Raw genomic sequence first — 18,908 nt, 5'->3', positions numbered from 1 at the left:
TCTCCTTTCTTTCTTTCTGTTTTGTTTGCTGCTGAGGGTTGTTATTATTATTTTTTTGTCTGTTCGGTATCTCTTTGTGGCTCTTTCTGGTTTGTTGGTTGTTGTCTCCGTTCTTTGCTTTCTGTCCCTTTTTTCTTCTTGCAGGTGATGGCTTTATAGCCTTGATGAGGTTCTCGTCGGACCGGTTACAAGGGTGTAAGGCTCGGTGAGTCACCAAAGCTATGCTGGTGACTCACCATAGAGGCGACGTGTGCGGCTGTTATCATGGCAGCAAAGCTTCTGGAGGCTTCTGGCGAGGGCATCGGCAGCTGGAACGTCTGGAAGCAACGACGGCGGCCGTGTGGTCCCTAGGGTTATGATACCCTATGGTTTCAAGCTGGATAGTTTTGGACCGTTGGATCTTGCCAGATCCAACGGTGGAGATCACTGGCGGCTGGGGCATGAGATGAGAAACCCTAGTTGGGTTTTAGGGTTTATGTTGGGCTTCTGTATCTGGGCCTGAGTTATTGTAATTGGGCTTTGTAATATTTAATAAATAATATATAATAATTATAATAATAATACTAATAATAATAATTTTAATAATAATAATAAATTTAAATGAAAAAAATTGATGTCTACAGCTGCCCCTCTTTGCTCATCCTTGTGTTAACAAGAATAGAGCAAAGACGAAAAAGACAATAATTTTTTCATTTGGCTTCTTTTGAGTAGGATGGAAATGTTTGAAAACATCATGCACTGAAGGACTTACAGATGACCCTGAGGTTTTGAAAACATCAAAAAGCTCCCGAAGGCTTTTTGAAAACATCATGCACTGAAGGACTTACAGATGACCCGAAGGCTTTGAAAACATCAAAAAGCTCCCGAAGGCTTTTTGGAAACATCATGCACTGAAGGGCTTACAGATGACCCGAAGGCTTTGAAAACATCAAAAAGCTCCCGAAGGCTTTTTGGAAACATCATGCACTGAAGGACTTACAGATGACCCGAAGGCTTTGAAAACATCAAAAAGCTCCCGAAGGCTTTTTGGAAACATCATGCACTGAAGGACTTACAGATGACCCGCAGGCTTTGAAACATCAAAAAGCTCCCGAAGGCTTTTTGGAAACATCATGCACTGAAGGACTTACAGATGACCCGAAGGCTTTGAAAACATCAAAAAGCTCCCGAAGGCTTTTTGGAAACATCATGCACTGAAGGACTTACAGATGACCCGAAGGCTTTGAAAACATCAAAAAGCTCCCGAAGGCTTTTTGGAAACATCATGCACTGAAGGACTTACAGATGACCCGAAGGCTTTGAAACATCAAAAAGCTCCCGAAGGCTTTTTGGAAACATCATGCACTGAAGGGCTTACAGATGACCCGAAGGCTTTGAAAACATCAAAAAGCTCCCGAAGGCTTTTTGAAAACATCATGCACTGAAGGACTTACAGATGACCCGAAGGCTTTGAAAACATCAAAAAGCTCCCGAAGGCTTTTTGGAAACATCATGCACTGAAGGACTTACAGATGACCCGAAGGCTTTGAAAACATCAAAAAGCTCCCGAAGGCTTTTTGGAAACATCATGCACTGAAGGACTTACAGATGACCCGAAGGCTTTGAAAACATCAAAAACCTCCAGAAAGCTTTTTGGAAACATCATGCACTGAAGGACTTACAGATGACCCGAAGGCTTTGAAAACATCAAAAAGCTCCAGAAAGCTTTTTGGAAACATCATGCACTGAAGGACTTACAGATGACCCAAAGGCTTTGAAACATCAAAAAGCTCCCGAAGGCGTTTTGGAAACATCATGCACTGAAGGACTTACAGATGACCCGAAGGCTTTGAAACATCAAAAAGCTCCCGAAGGCTTTTTGGAAACATCATGCACTGAAGGACTTACAGATGACCCGAAGGCTTTGAAAACATCAAAAAGCTCCCGAAGGCTTTTTGGAAACATCATGCACTGAAGGACTTACAGATGACCCGAAGGCTTTGAAAACATCAAAAAGCTCCCGAAGGCTTTTTGGAAACATCATGCACTGAAGGACTTACAGATGACCCGAAGGCTTTGAAACATCAAAAAGCTCCCGAAGGCTTTTTGGAAACATCATGCACTGAAGGACTTACAGATGACCCGAAGGCTTTGAAAACATCAAAAAGCTCCCGAAGGCTTTTTGGAAACATCATGCACTGAAGGGCTTACAGATGTGGGAAATAGTTTACTAAGTAAGAAACTATGTAAATTGTTTTCTTACTATTCAACAGTTTCATTTTCAGAAAAAATTGAATGAGAAACTATGGAAATCGTTTTCTCATTATTTTTCAAGATAATATGTTGATTGGGTAACATGCCCCAATCTCCAAAATAATGCTCATTTTTGTGGATTACGTCCATCTATTCTTCAGATGTTTGCGTGATTCCTGTATTTACGGTTTTAAATACCTTCTTCTTGAAAGGTATTTCTTACCATGAATCTTCTTGTTCTTCCGAAGATCTGTAAAACTTCATGTTTGAATGCACTTAGATGTATCAATGTAATGCATTGTCTATTGTGTAAATGATATTCTTATGAATGCATGAATGTTGATGCAATCTTCATTTGACTTCAAAGTGGTGAACTTGGTCTTCCTCTAGTTCATCATTTATTGCCAGGGTTACCTTTGGATATCAATGTAGCAACTTATGCTATCAAGCTTGCATTTCTGCAGAATCATCTGATCAACTTGTATCTTTACTGTCTTCTTTGCTTCATGAAGGTCTCAGAAGAAATGTTTCATTTGTGGAACTCTTGCTGTAGTCAGAACTATGACCTTGATGTCCCATTTTGTCTTGGATAAAACCAATTTTCTTTGCTTGAACTTGTGTAGAAATTCCATAAAGCTTTCATTTTTGAAAAGAGAATCTATCATCTTTAAAAAGAAAATTTGTCATCTCTGAAGTGAGAATCTATTATCTTTAAAAAGTGCAGATGTAGATATGCCTGACTCAGCAGGGATTAATCAGGAGAATAGAGTCTGTTCTGATTTGACTCTTGAAACATATCACAAGGAGGATTTATTCCAATTCCTTTCATGTCTCCACATCTAATTGGATCTCAAACAAAACAACTCAAACCATATCATGTAAAGATGTTTAACAACAACCTATTGTTTGATCTTAGTTGGCTCCACTAGTTTTTTGTTTGTCAAAATTTCTGCTTCCCTTCTGTGGAAAGAAATCTTCATTATATCTTGCTTCTAATCTTGGGGTTGAAGAAGACATATTTCATCTTGGGTCAATAAATGGAAACCATATGATCGTAACATTGGTTCAGTATCCGAATAGCAGGTTCGTAAAACATTTAACAGTGCATTCATCCTTTCCTGTGGCTTCTGCTCAGATGTTCGTAAAACATTTGACAACACATTCATCCTTTTTTGTGGCTTCTGCTCAGATGTTCTCAATCATTGAAGCTCTTTGCCTAGTGTTCAAAGCTTTTGAATGATGTCATAGGACCATTTGAGAACAAAAACTCAGTGGGGATTCAAGTGTAATGTTGGTATGACCAAAAAGTTGGTCAAATTCACAAGATATGCTGGTGTCGAATTGAACAGGAGACACTAACTAATCTTGATATCATCTCGGGCAAAGACAAATGTAATACTGATCACATTTTCTTCTATAATGATCTTTGTAGGAAGTAGAAACACATCAGCTGTAGGATCAATGTACAGAAAGATATCCGTGGAATTTTTGCAGCTGGGGATGAAATATAAATGATAAAACCAAAATAGATGAAAACTCAGTTCATCTTGGCTAGCAATGATGATCCCAAATAACAACGGGAATAACAGTAATATAAGTGAGAGTCGAGTCTCCCTTTTCAATGTCATCAAGGAAGCAAAAACTGATGTGAAATACAGCTTCATAATCTCAATAGTATGGTTGAAACTATTTGCTAGGAATCTCAAAGAAATATTTTCAATTATCACCGACACACAGAAGGCCAAATTCAATGCTGAGATCTTAAGGAACTGAACCCTGGATCAAGTAGTCTACCTGGGGATCATCTTTATTCATGCAACCGTAATGTAGTTTATCAAAGAACACACTGTCATGTGACATACAGTTAAGAAGATTAGTATTTGAAACCATACTTGCTGAATAAATATTTGTTCAACAACAGGACCCTAATGCAACTGCCTGATGAACGAAGCAATTATGTGTAGTCAGCTCAACTGTCACTGTTTCATCATTTTCATTCTTCATATCTTTGTCTCATTAGAAATATTTGTTCAAATCAATGATCTCGACACAGGATGATATGGGCCTTCAACATGCCCCAACATTGGCTAATACAAGTGTCCAAAATGCATCAACAGTCCTGATTCTGATTGAAAAGGGTTTTCAGCATGCCCCAATATTTGCTTCTTGTTAATCTGAGTCTTCAAAAATACCCCACATGGATCTGTCTGAAGTGAGCTTTAAAATGCCCCAATATTTGCTGATACAGATGTTAAAAGTGTGCTCAACATTACTTCTTGTTGAGATGAGCCTCCAAGAATGCCCAAATATTCATATTGCTGTGAGCCTTCAAAATGCCCCAATATTCTATTTCTGGTTGAAATGGGCCCTCAAGATGTCCCTCTAGATTTATCTTATTCACTCTCAATCTCTGTTTGACTGGAATGTCATGATCCCCATGAGGTCCAATTTTGACAATGAATTGTTGTAGGTACTTGTAGCTTTATTCGTGCCCCAAATCTATTTATCTTGAATACTCTCATTCTGGTGTCACTAAACAGTAGTGTTATCAAGTAACTGAAATTCTCTTCATGTTATCACAAACTTAAGAAGTATTCAATTATTCTAACAGAAACGTCTGAGATATGTGTCTTCTGAATGAGGTGACCATTTTCTGTATCTGGAGGGATTTAGTCAGACAGTGTAGTAAAAATAGCTTGGTAATCCGTTCCAAGCTGACACAGTGGCTTATCATCTTTCAGTGAAAGCCATATCTGAAATATACTTTTCTGTGGGAGAGAAACCAATTTATGCAAACAATAATCTGATGGAGAGGCAAGTCTACATATACAATGGTACAAGCTCATCAAAAATCTGCACCCATGCAACATGTTGATTCTGATAACAACTCATCTGATTATGAAGCGATCTTTCAGGATGATTTCACATATATTGATAGTTCTTCTGATATCGAGGAAATCATGAATTCTGATTCTGATGAGGAGAATAAACTGTTATACTTGACAAAAATGTGATTCTCAGAGACTGAGTTTTCAATAACCATGGAGAGATGTGGTCCAGATTCATCACTTACAGAGTTGACAGATTTTATATGTGCTGCTCAAATGGCTAAGGCTGCTGACACACTTCTTTCAGGAGAAGATAGGAAGCCATTATGCAATGATCCCAATTACAAGAAAAGGCGAAACTTGGGCTATGATTTGTGGGAAAGGAATAAGCAAAAGAAGCTTGAAAAGAAACTTCTTAATGAAGACGATCATGCAGCTCATCTTTTAATTCCAATGATCGGTTCTGGGGTTCCTACCGAATCAGATCAGATAACTCAAAGAACACTTCCAGAAGATGCTATTGGGTCTCCTTATTTCTACCATGAGCAAATTCATCTTTCAAATCCAATGATTGATTTTGGAGTTCATACCAAACCAGATCAGATAACTCAAAGAACACTTCCAGAAGATGCTATTGAGTCTCCTTATTTCTACTATGAGCATATGGCACTTGTTCCAGTTAATGTTTGGACTGGAATATCACAGTACTTATTCGATGTAGAGCCAGAATTTGTAGATTCGAAGCATTTTCATGCTATTACACTGAAAAGGGCTATATTCATAATTATGCCAATTGAGAACAGATTTTCTCTTATTCTGCTTCCTCCATGTGCTGATGCTTTTCCATTGACAAAGAAATGATGGCCTTCTTGGAATCCAAGAACAAAGTTGATTTGTTTATAAACATGTACAAGAAGTGCCAAATTGACAGAAAGGATCTGTAAGGCTTTTGAAGCTTATGACAATGAGCCACCTTCGAGTATCCAGAAGTATGTTCTTGATGAGTGCTGAAAATGGAATCTAGTATGGGTTGGAAGGAATAAAGTTACTTCACTTGAACCTGATGAGGTGGAAATGCTTCTAGGTTTCTTTAAAAACCATGCACAAGGATCTGTATAGAGACATGTTTCCCAGTGATATCAATGTCTTGTTTCTTTTTGCTGGAATCAGTGCTGCAAAGATCGCCTTCTACTGTTTTAGTATATCTTTGAAAACAGAGGTGCAAGAAATGAATGGTGATCGGTTGGAGCAATTGATGAGTAGTTTTGGCGGATTCGAACTTGTTGTCGGTAGCATCCTGTGTAACAATCTTGATGGAAGAAATAAATGTCATCAAGATGGACTCGAGGATTTTTGTTGGTGCATTTTCTTGCAATGACTGCTATAACGACTGTCTTTCTATTGCTCCAAATATGTTCCACTCTTTTCGAATCATGAAACGGTTTAGTTGACAGTAAAACTGGTAATCTTCAACTTTTGGAATCCTGTAACCAATGTTACCCTATATAAAAGGCCTATAAGGATAGATTCTGTTCCAATGTCTTATTCTGTGCCATAAGTCCTCAAATTCAAATTCAGAAATCTTCTGAAGGACATAATGGATATCATCACAAAGAAAATGATCGGCATAGAAGAAGTAGCAATGATGTATCAAGACTTGAGTCAGCATCATAGTATAACCAGAGCGCAGATAGTGACTTGTTCATTCCCATAATACATCTTACTGGGACCTATATCTCTGTGATGTAATCTGCCAGAAACATGGATTAATGGCTGGGGAAAGTAATTTGTCTAGTGATGTTTATCGATCTCGGTATGAGATAAACGATAAGCTTTCTTGATGAGCTGATAATAATGTCATAGGGGAGTGTCAAAAGTTTAATTCTCCAGACTTTCTGCTTTTTGGACCATTTGCTTTCAAGAAAGTGAAATGCTTCATCATTCTGGCTTCGTTCATTCTTCTTCTACAACAGAGGTAGAATAAGCAACAATTGCTTCAAGGACCTTCCTCATTTGAGACTGTCCTGTTTGAAAATGTTTTTTCCTCCTTTGTTTATTGAAGAATGAAAGACTTTTACAAAGTATTACCCTTCTTAGGTTCACAATAGAATCAGATCATAAACAATGAATTTAATAAATATCAAATAAATCAACTACACTTTTAAATCATTCAAAAATCATAGTCCTATGGCAAGTGTCAAAATTATTGACTGATTTGAGGTGTAGGTTGATTTTGGTAAAGTAGGTTCTTTCAAGTTGGTTCAGTATGTCGCTTCGGGCTTCCACTAACTTGAAGAAATGGTTGTTATGCCCATCTTGTAGAGATGCTTCTTGTTTCCCTATTCTCAGGAACGTCTTTGGGATGTGCGGTGCTTTATTAAGAGCTTAAGATCGTCTCTTATGTCATTGTTGCACCATTCATTATTCGAGCCACCTTTTTTTAGGTTTTCAACTCGAATCCTCCTTTGGTTTCAAGATGTTATTTAAAAATTTACATCTTGAACCCCCCCTTTATCATTTTTCATATCATGCATTAAAGATTTAAAAAAAAACAATTTTTGCAAATAAAAATCAATCTTGGAAGGCGGAATGAATTCTAAAGATATCATCTTTTACTTAGAAATCCATGTATGATTAGAATGGACTTTTCAGGTACGTAACGTAGGCCATGGCTTATGGTTAAGAAAGAAAGGAATAAAAGGCCCAAATAAGTGTTTAAGGGTAATCAAACCAAGGGTCAATTCATTCTTATGCCATCAATCTTGCCTTGCTTCACTTGGATCTGCTTTGTTGGGGATTTTTCCATCATCTGGATCCCTCTAGACTGCCAAATTTTGGATTCATTTCCAATTTCTCATATCTTCAGCATTTCTTGCTCTTCTTGTTCGTACTTGATCAACCTTGTAACGTGAGGCTCAATAAGTCACCCATCTTGATTCAATTTTCCTTCTTCTTTTTCTTTTTGTTTTTTTTTTATTATTTCTATTTTTTTCTTTGCTGGATGAGTATAATACTTCAACTGCTTTGAGCACCTCCTTTTTCTTTTGTATTTTGGAGGTTTTCCATTATTCTTGATTGGATTGATCTTCAAGCACTCTGTATTTGACATACTTTGTAGTTCAAAACTTTCATGACTTCATGGAAACTTGTCTTCGTAATAAAACTGTATTGACAATCTTTATTCTTGTGAGCCAATATCCTTTACCCTGCCCTCCAATGTAGAGGGTGATCCTTGGTTAGGGTTGAATTAGAAGAAAAATTATTCAGGCTCAAATGGGGACAACAAAGGATATATATATATATATTAAAGGATAAATGAAACAATGCCATTCATCATCTCATACACAGAAACCTTTCTAAAAAGAGGTATCTCCAGGGGGATGAATATTCAAGATTAATTTTACTTACATGAAAAATGTAATTAATGCATGATATATTTATTTCAATCAATCATTTTCCCCTTCTTCTTGAGTATGCCCTAATCATCCGAAATCATCTTCAATGAGTTGGTCCATGATACCTCATCTCGTCTCTTCTTACAGTCAGATTCACGGATAATTGAAATTTTGGTTCTTTTGAGGTCTTTTGGTTTATGATGGTTTTGTGTTCGAAAAGACAAATGTGTGACTTTTGAAGTCATGTATATGGTGGAAGGTAGTATCATCAATCAATTGACTCTACCCGAAAAGGTAAACATCTAGTGTTTGTATCTCAAAAACAGGTAGAGACATTTCTTCAGAGTCTCAGATAAATGTAGTGTCAGGATTTGATTTGAGTAATTGGCATTGGATGGGATATTGAAGATATAATTTTACCACTTGCCAATAGATCTATTACTCTTGAAAAATTAAAAGAACATTTAATCTACTTGATACTCAATAATCACAAGATTAAAATTTGACTCCTTGCTCATAACCATAAAAGAAACACCTATTTATTTATTGCCAAAAGGAAAGGAACAAAAAAAAACAAGTTCAAACAAGATGCTGAAAATAGAAAGTACTACAGTGGTAGATAACACTTCCACTTGTTTATACATCATGCCTCCTCTAATGTTGGATGTATATTTGGACCAGGGTCATTATCCTTATTTGCCCCCCATTTTTTTTTCATTTCTTGTGTTAGGACTCTTTTGTCAACAAGCATCTCTATTTCTTTCAACAGTGGCCTACAATTGCTTGTAGAATGCCCTTTTACCCCCAAGTGGAAATTACAAACACTATCTTGATCATAGCTATGAGCAGAAGGGTTTGATGTCACTTTAGTTGGTCTTGGTGTGATGTATTGACCTTTAACCAAATGAGGATACAAGTCTGAAATGGACGTTTGGAATACTTCCAAAGTTTTTCTTAATCGCATGACTTTCTTTGGTCGATCCGAATAGTTACTTGCTCTTTTTCTTTTGTAATTACTAGGACTCTGGATGCAACATTCATTCACATGATCGGCTTTTGCTTTTTGATCCATCGGGCTCTTGGATGTGGCTTTTGAGTTTTCTTCAATGATTACATTCTCAATTAAATCTCCACTTGTCACAAGATTCTCGAATTCGTTTGTCGGATTTGCCTGCATTAACTTGAAGAAAGGCGCTGGAAGGGAATCACGAAACATACGTGATATTTCTTCTTCTAACATGGGAGGTTGAACTTGTGCTGCCACTCCTCTCCATCTTAGGGTATATTCTTGAAATCTTTCATTGGTTTTCTTCTTTATTCTTCGAAGATCCATACGTGTTGGAACTAAGCCTTTAACATATCGATATTGTCTCAAAAATGCATCAGCTAGATCTACCCATCTCTTGATCTGTTCTTGGGTCAACTGATTGTACCATACTATTGTTGGGCCAACAAGACTATCATGGAAAGAGTGTATTAATAAATCATTAGAACTCAAATATCCTTCCATTTTTCTGCAAAACATTCTCAAATGGATTAAAGGACAACTGGTGCCATCATATTTATCAAAATCAGGCATTTTGAATTCATGGGGAATAATCAAATCTGGAATCAAGCTGAGCTCTCTTGCTTCTAATTCTTTGTGGTAGGCACTAACATCTTTCATGTTTCTGATTGCTTTCTATGTTCTCATGACTTTCTCCTCATATTGTGAATAATTAATGAGGCTATTCTTTGAGTTTGAGTGGGATACCCCAGGGTATGTTATCTTTCTCGACTCTTCAGCACGATTTCTCTATAGCAGTTGTATCTTCTTTATCAGATTCCATTCCCTGGATAATTTGATCTGATCCATCTGGTACTGAATCTGAAACTTCTTTCCTTGTATCCCGAGGTAACCCTGTCAATGGTTCCGGCCAATGGTCTTGTAGTCCCTCATAAGATTGCTCCATTGTTTTCATGAAGATGGTACAGTAAAATAAATGAATGATCTTGGTTTTTACTGTTACAGAAACCTTTCATGAATTATTTATATTAAAATACATGACAGTACTTAAATAAAAATGTGAAAAATGCATAAATGGAAAAATAAGAATGCAAAATGTGCAATTCAAAGATATATATAAAAAAAATAAAAATACAAAATGAAAATGCCCATATACAAAATGTAAATGTATGTATGAAAAGGTGTTACTTAAGAGTGATCATCTTAGAACAGATTTCATTGAACACAAAAGCTTCAGTACATCAAACAAAACTTTTACATGTAGGGGACAACTTTTAATCCTAACTTCAACAAAACTTTACATATAGGGAATAACTTTCCCATTTTCTTCTCTAAAACCAAGTTAGATTATCAGCTTATGGGCCATATTGCTTGTCTGGACTGCAGCTTCTTCCATGACATTCTGGTGTTCTTTCATCTCCTATGTCAATTCTCAGATTTGCTCATTTTCCCTTGTGAGAGAACATTTGTGTTCAAAAAGTTTTTGGACAAGATCTTCATGTATGTTGCAACTCTTTTTCAGTTTGGTGACCCCTGCTATCCACTCTTCTGGGGTGTTTCCTATACCAGCATTTTGAAAGGCTTGACTGACCTTCTGGAAATCTTCATGTATGGTTTCCATTTTGGTGCTCAATTTATCGTTTTCAATCTTCAAATGACGTATTTGAGCTTCAAACCTCAGCAAATCTTCTTCTCTCTGGGTGCCCCTACTGATATTCTTACCTTGGAAGACTTTTGGTATTAATCTATCAGGACCCTCGGTTACTAAATTAGGTCGATCATTTACCATAAATTGTAAGGTTCCATGATCTAAAAGACTTTGGACTCGGCGTTTGAAAGCAAGACAATTCTCGATGGTATGTCCTTGAGCTCCGGCATGATATTTACAATGAACATTGATGTCATACCAATTTGGATACGGAGGTTGGAACGGTTTTATATAATATGGATCCACTTCTCGTGCTTCAAGTAACTTTTCATACAAATCTTTATATGATATAGGTATAGCATCAATATGAGAACCGCCTTTTGTCTTGAATTGAACCTGAGTTTTAAATATCGGGAGCATACTAAACTTCGATGATTTCAGATTACATGATTTCTTCTCTTCTCTGGGAGCTTGTACAATCGTCACCATTTCTTTGGTATCTCCAGACGATTGGTAAATACGAATGATGACTGTCTGTAATTTCTCCAATTGGTTAAGATCCGAAGTCCCTTGCATATATGAAATTGCAGGATTATCTTCATTAAGCTTTCTCTCTTTCTGTGCAGGAATCTCTTCTCTTTTGGCCAAAACAGATATTCTATCCATCATTTTGGACATCTGCTCTCTTATTTCTCGTATCTCCTTTTGCTCTTTAATGGGCATACAATCTTTGGGTGCATAGCTCTTCTTTATCTTCAGAGTTCCCTCAGGATGTCTTTTCTTGGCCGCATCATATTTTGTTTGACCATAGAACTTTTTTGTCCATTTATGATTTTCTTTCTAATTTGATGAACAGTCTTTTCAGTTAACACCTTTTGGTCATGATCATGCAATGCAAACAAAAGAAAATAATTTAAACAAATTAGAGCAAAAATAACATACATGGGAAAATAAGAAAAAATAAAATGGTTAATACCAACTAATTGAAAGAAAAATTTATTTATCATGGTATATAATAAATCCTAACCTCATGCTTTCTAGTTCCATGCTTTGTTTGGAAAAATTAACCTAACCGCATGATTTCTAGTTCGCATGCATTTATTCAGGGAGAAAAAATAATAATAAATTAAATAAATTAAAAGCTAGAGCTTATTTCTCCTTGGTGTACACCTATGAATAGAGGTTCAGTACTGTCTTAGATTAGGTGAATTTCTAGGGTTTATTATATGCAGAGTTTCAGTTCTAGGAGTAAAGGTACTCGAATTGTCCTTGTTGATGCCCCCTTGGGCTGTCAACCCTCAATCCTAGTCCATTACAGACTTAAACGGATCGAGTTCAATTCGAGGGGACACATTTTTCTATACCTGACACGGAGAATAAATTCTCACGAAGACATAGAGCATATGAACCCCGAAAGTTACTTTCTAGGTCTGACACAGAGAATAAATTCTCACGAAGACGTCGCTTTCACTCCCACTTAAAAGGAACAAACTCAATTATAGAGCTTTATGTTATGCAATGCAAGTGTTGTGTGTGAGGAGAAATATTCAAACCTCTAACAGATAAATAAAATAATTAATACCTGAATAAAAACAATATTAATATAAAAATAATAAATAATAAAAATTTTAAAGAAAAGAATTAAAAATTAAATAAATGAATTTTTAATTTCTAATTAATAGAGACAATTTATAATTGATTTTAAAGTTTGACCATCCCCAGCGGAGTCGCCAAGCTGTCGTAACCGGTTTTCATCCGGGCACGAATTTTTTACTTGGCGGGAAAAATAATGTGAATAAATGGTTTTTAAAATAATTTGGGAGTCGCCATCGGCCTTTTGGGTCAGGTAGGTCGAATACCTAAAAATTATTTTTTAAAAGAGTTTTAAGAAAACATCAATTAAAAAATGAACTGATCTGCGTTTATAACCAAAAATTCGTTCTTAATAATAATAAAAAGGGATTCGTGGTCGGTTACGTTTAGGGAAGGATTAGCACCCCTACAACGCCCAAAATTGGTACTTTTTTAATTATAAATTGTCTCTATTATTGGAAATTTAAAAATTCAAAGATATATTTAATTCATAATCCTTTTATTTCAAATTTATAATTTTAAGAAAATATATTAATATATATAAATAAGATATTTATTTATTTAGAAATATCAGAAAAGAGCTTCTAGGTGCTTTAAGACAGCTCTTTTCTTTGATATAAATAAATAACTAAAAAAATTATTTTAATATAGTAAGATATTTATTTAATTAAAAATATTAGAAAAGGGTTTCTAGTTGTTTTAAGACAGCTCTTTCCTTCAATATTTAAAAAATAAATAAATATCTAAAATATAAATTAAACATATCTAGTTCATAAATAGGATTTTTATTTCATAGAAAACAAATAAATAAATAAATAAATATTATTTATTATATATATTTATATGACTAAGATAATAATACAATAATAATTAAAGTAATCATTTAAACATATTGGATTTGAAATGATAATAATACAAATTAAATTGTAATTAAATAGGGACTAAAACATATTAAAATAAATAAAAATATTAAAAAATTAAAATTTACAGCCCTTATTTATAGTATTATAAAAATATAATTACTAATGATGTAATTAATCCTAATTATTAATAGGTGATTAAAATAATAATCATTAAAATTAAAGGTTCCAACTCGAATGATAAAAAGATCTAAGTGCTAATAATATAATTTAGCCTTATTTAATTAATTCGGATTAAAATGATTTTTACTAAACTGTAAAGGACTAAATTATGTATTTACCCTAAATAAATATATTTAATACTGGTAAGGACTAAAACATAATAAAATAAAATTCAAAAACTGAATTAAAATGTTCAGAAATTAATTTCAGTGACTAAAATGAATAATTATAAAACTTGGATGGCTACGGAAAGGGTTTTACCCGTATGTAAAATTACACAAGGGTCCCTCCCCAAAACGACGTCGTTTGAGGAGGGATTTATATTTTTACCAAACGGCTGGCCCGAAGGGCCAGCATCCTCATTTCTCTCGTTCCTCTTCTTTCTAACTGAGAGAGAATGCTCTCTCGGTTCTCTCTTCAATTCCTTCATCTGAGGGAATTGAGCTCTGGCCGACGGCCGCGCTTTGGTCTCGACCACCGCCGCCGGCTACCATATACGGTGGTCGGATTTTACATAAAGACCCCAAAATAAAGACCCGAACCTCCCAAGGCCAAATCTGGCCTTGGTTTACCCTAAAAAGCTCTGGATCGGAGCAGATCTAGAGAAATACCTTCGGGTATTTCAAATGTTTCCTCGGTACGTAGCGTCTCCGGTCACCGCGTGGTTTCCTCGGTAAGTTCTTTCTCCTTTCTTTCTTTCTGTTTTGTTTGCTGCTGAGGGTTGTTATTATTTTTTTTTTGTCTGTTCGGTATCTCTTTGTGGCTCTTTCTGGTTTGTTGGTTGTTGTCTCCGTTCTTTGCTTTCTGTCCCTTTTTTCTTCTTGCAGGTGATGGCTTTATAGCCTCGATGAGGTTCTCGTCGGACCGGTTACAAGGGTGTAAGGCTCGGTGAGTCACCAAAGCTATGCTGGTGACTCACCATAGAGGCGACGTGTGCGGCTGTTATCATGGCAGCAAAGCTTCTGGAGGCTTCTGGCGAGGGCATCGGCAGCTGGAACGTCTGGAAGCAACGACGGCGGCCGTGTGGTCCCTAGGGTTATGATACCCTAGGGTTTCAAGCTGGATAGTTTTGGACCGTTGGATCTTGCCAGATCCAACGGTGGAGATCACTGGCGGCTGGGGCATGAGATGAGAAACCCTAGTTGGGTTTTAGGGTTTATGTTGGGCTTCTGTATCTGGGCCTGAGTTATTGTAATTGGGCTTTGTAATATTTAATAAATAATATATAATAATTATAATAATAATACTAATAATAATAATTTTAATAATAATAATAAATTTAAATGAAAAAAATTGATGTCTACACAGCTAATGCTCTGGCCAAACACATCCTTTACTTCTAGTTTGAGATACTTCATCATGATCTTTCACAGAGTTACACGCATGAACTACTTTATAGAGACATGGAGTACCTCTTATTGTAAAGCTAGTGTTAACTAATCTGGTTCTCTAATTTCTTCCTATTTAATTAAAAAAATCACCTTGATGATTATAAGTTGCGTTATTTAACTTTTTACTTATTGTAGTTTCTTTATATAAGAAAAAAATCATACTATTTGATGTTCAATATTGTTGTTCTTCAAATAGTTTTGAATTGTTTAGAAATAAATTATTTTATTGTCGAAAGATTATTTTTTTGTTAAAAATATATTTTTTTACTTTTAAATAATATTTTGAAATTTCATTATTTTTTTATATTTTCAAAAAATTCAAAAAAATTATTGATTTTTTTAGTAATTTTTAAAGTTTTGTATTGTTTTAAATATTATATATATATTTATTGAGTTTTTAATATTTAATAAAATTATTCAATCCTAATTTTTAAACATATCATCTATTAATAACGGGAAAAAGTTAACACTGTCATAGATCATCTTTATTTGCTTTTAAAATGTAAGGACTAAATTATTCTTATTTTTTAAAAAAGAATCAATTTGATCAACTTATAAATTGATAGAGACCTAAGAAGTATTTAAATTCAATATTTCAATTTAACTAAAAGTAGATTTAATATTTTAAATTAAATTATTTGGTCGGTTGATCAAGTTTGTAACATCCCAAACTATGGGTTAATGACCAAATTGTAAAAGTTCAAAAAGTTAGTGATTAAAGTAGAATTTATTAAAAAGTTCAGAGACTTAAAGTGATATATTCTGGTATTGGATTAAATTATGAGGAATGAAAGTATGAAGGGTAAGGTAGTCTTTTCATGTAAAAGATATTTATCTCTTTATTAAGAGATAAGCATGTGGGGAGAGTTATCTGAAACTCTTATCCCTTCTTCTTCCTCCTCCACGTGAAAGCTCAAGGAAAAGGTAAGATTTTTTTCTTATTGATTATTAGCTGAAATTTAAGTTGGGTTTTAATCATTAAGTGATACTTAAGCTTAAGGAAAACTTAAGTTATCCTAAAATCAAAAGTGTTTGCATTATCGTATGTTATTATGTTGTTATTATGTATACTGAATTATATGTGACATGATTGAATTCATAAATTGCATGTTTATATTTATGAAAAATGCATCATTATTATGTTTATGCCTCACTAAGTCTACGACTTAGCGTGTAAGTGATTTACACGTAGGTACTGAGAAGCAGGAGGATCAAAGCTAAGTTCAAAGTAACAACATATCTCTGCTCCAATATCAGATCAGAAGTAAATTACACAGTATGTATTATTAGGTGATAAATAGGTTGGCATGTAAACAAAGTCTTTAAATTAAGTATGTGTGCCCTGATCAAACTTTGGAATGTTTTAAACGTATTTATGTAAATGGTAAATGTATAGTGATGAAAGTTTAATTTTTATGAGTTTTATATAATTTGAGCTGAAGTTACTGTAGCAGTGCATTGGTACACTGTAGCAGTGCATCGATACACAATTTATATTCGATGTTTTTGTGCATCAGTACACTATAGCACTATTCATGGTACTGTGCATTATTGTTTACGGTAATGGTCATACCGTATATTACTGTTCATAAAACCGTTTTTGCCTTAAATTTTTATAATGAAACATAATTCAATAGTATATTATTGTATTTTCTTAATATAAGTCCAAATATTATGTTATTTGGTAAGAACATTGTTTTGAAATGTCAATGTGACACTTCGGATTCGTATCCGGGTCGAGTACGGGTTGGGGGTGTTACAAAGTTGTTCATCTTTCTCGTATTTTCTTAGGTCATGAATTCTATACCTACTAGGAGCACTATCTTTCATTCTTTTAGAGTCCCCCTCCTCCCCCCTCTAGATAGGATTAAGATTAGATTTAAAATTTGTCAAAAAATATTTATTTTTTAAAATATATATGAATTAAAATGTTTGATTTTTTAATGTAGTAAAATATTAATTAATAATTTTATATTTCTTAATTATTTATTAGAAATTTAATATATTACCAATTCATCATTTTTTGAATTAATCACTGGTATCCAATCTATTAATCGACTAATCCAGATATAGATCGAGTACTGTAGAGGTGAGGGCAACCCTCCCAACCCAATTTGTTCCGTTCGCTAACGCCAGGATTCGAACCTCTGACCTTGCTTAAGGGACTTAATGACTCATCACACTAGATCAACTGGTTGTTAGTATTCATCATCTTTTTTATTATAAAGTAAAGTAGTAATTTTTTTTGAATGAAATAATTGTTTAAGATAACTACTAAAAAATTATAAATAAATAAAATAAATGAGTTGTTCGTGAACTTATCGAGTCGAGTTGGACTTTGCTCGACTCAACTCGTTAAGGTCGACTCGAGTTCGAGTTGAGTCAAACCGAGTCGAGTTTTTACCGAGCTTTGACCGAGTCGAGTCCGAGCTGCTTAACTCACTTAAGTCTTATTTTTTAAATTAATTATATGTTTAGAATATTTTTAATCTATTAACAACATACACATATCTTATAAATACAGATGTTCGAACTCATTTAATCTGAGAAAAATAACTTCATTTTTATCGTAAATACTGTTGCGGAATACGGTTATCGGATAAAGCAAAATCACAACTGATAATTTAAGAAAATAAAAATGAAGATAAAAAAGACACAAATTTAACGTGGAAAACCCCTAAATAATATAGGCTAAAAACCACGGGCAACGGTAGAAGAATTTTACTATGAGAAAATAGGAATTACAACTTCTCTCGATCTAACAAGGAGAAAACAATAACAATTCTCTCTTGATAAAAAGGAGAAAACAACTCTCAAGAAAACTCTCTAAATTTTCTAGTATTTGGAGAAAGCTAGAATGATTTGGGATGTTTTTGAAGCTAAATGAGTTAGGGTATATATAATTGAAGCTTAATGACTAATCTTGTAAATACTCTAAAGTACACACACTAATTTTACAATTTTCTCATGCCAAAAGTCATAAAATATTGTTGCCTAATTTTGACAAAATTCAGCCGCCCATGTTGCCATTCTCCATTTTTGGCTTTCAACAATCTCTCACTTGAAGATTTGATTGGAACAATCATATCTTCACACCATTCTTTCTACCTTGTACCTTCATGTTGCTTACGTTTCTGACAGGCCACAAGAGGATCAACATCAAGTAAATTTATCAACATTGATCGCCTTCGTCATGAAATCTGCTATGTTGCCTTTGGTATGGATCTTCTGCATATCTACCATCCCTTCTTTTATCTTTTCACGAATAAAATGTTACCGAACTCGTATGTGTTTTGTCCTTGAATGAAATGTTAGATTTCTTGCTAAATGTAAGGCGCTTTGACTGTCACAAAGTAGAGAGACATTATCTTGATTGTGCTCAAACTCCTCCAATAGCATCTTCAACCAAATTGCTTCTTTACTGGCTTGTGTAGCTGCTACATATTCTCCCTCTGTTGTGGATGTAGCTACAACTGACTGCAATTTTGAAACCCAGCTTACAGTTCCACCAACAACTTTGAACACATATCCTGTTGTAGTTTGCTTTTATTCAAATTCCTTGCATAGTCAGAATCGACATACCCATTGATAAATCTCTTTGATTGTATTGATGAGTGGCATGTTTTTCCCAAGTGAAATTTTCATTTAAAATGTGCATCACTAGTAATTATTTGGTTTAATTATTTGAATTTAATCTATTTGTTAAAAATTATATATGAAATTTTATAAAAAT

General features: G+C 34.5%; 1 long non-coding RNA gene across 1 annotated transcript; it reads right to left on the bottom strand.

Moving 5' to 3' along the window:
• Positions 1 to 351: 351 nt before the first annotated feature.
• LOC120196314 lies at positions 352 to 17,895 on the bottom strand. Its single transcript, XR_005523160.1, has 3 exons — positions 17,753 to 17,895; positions 11,835 to 11,837; positions 352 to 363 (listed from the first exon to the last, which is right to left on the bottom strand). It is a non-coding gene; the product is annotated as an uncharacterized LOC120196314 (long non-coding RNA).
• Between the last annotated feature and the right edge of the window lie 1,013 nt (positions 17,896 to 18,908).

Source organism: Hibiscus syriacus, unplaced genomic scaffold (genome assembly GCF_006381635.1).
Source record: "Hibiscus syriacus cultivar Baekdansim isolate YM2019G1 unplaced genomic scaffold, ASM638163v2 tig00117032_pilon, whole genome shotgun sequence".
In the NCBI taxonomy this organism is placed as follows: Eukaryota; Viridiplantae; Streptophyta; class Magnoliopsida; order Malvales; family Malvaceae; genus Hibiscus; species Hibiscus syriacus.
The sequence above is the reverse complement of the archived record's forward strand: the minus strand, read 5'-3'. Positions and strand labels throughout refer to the sequence as shown.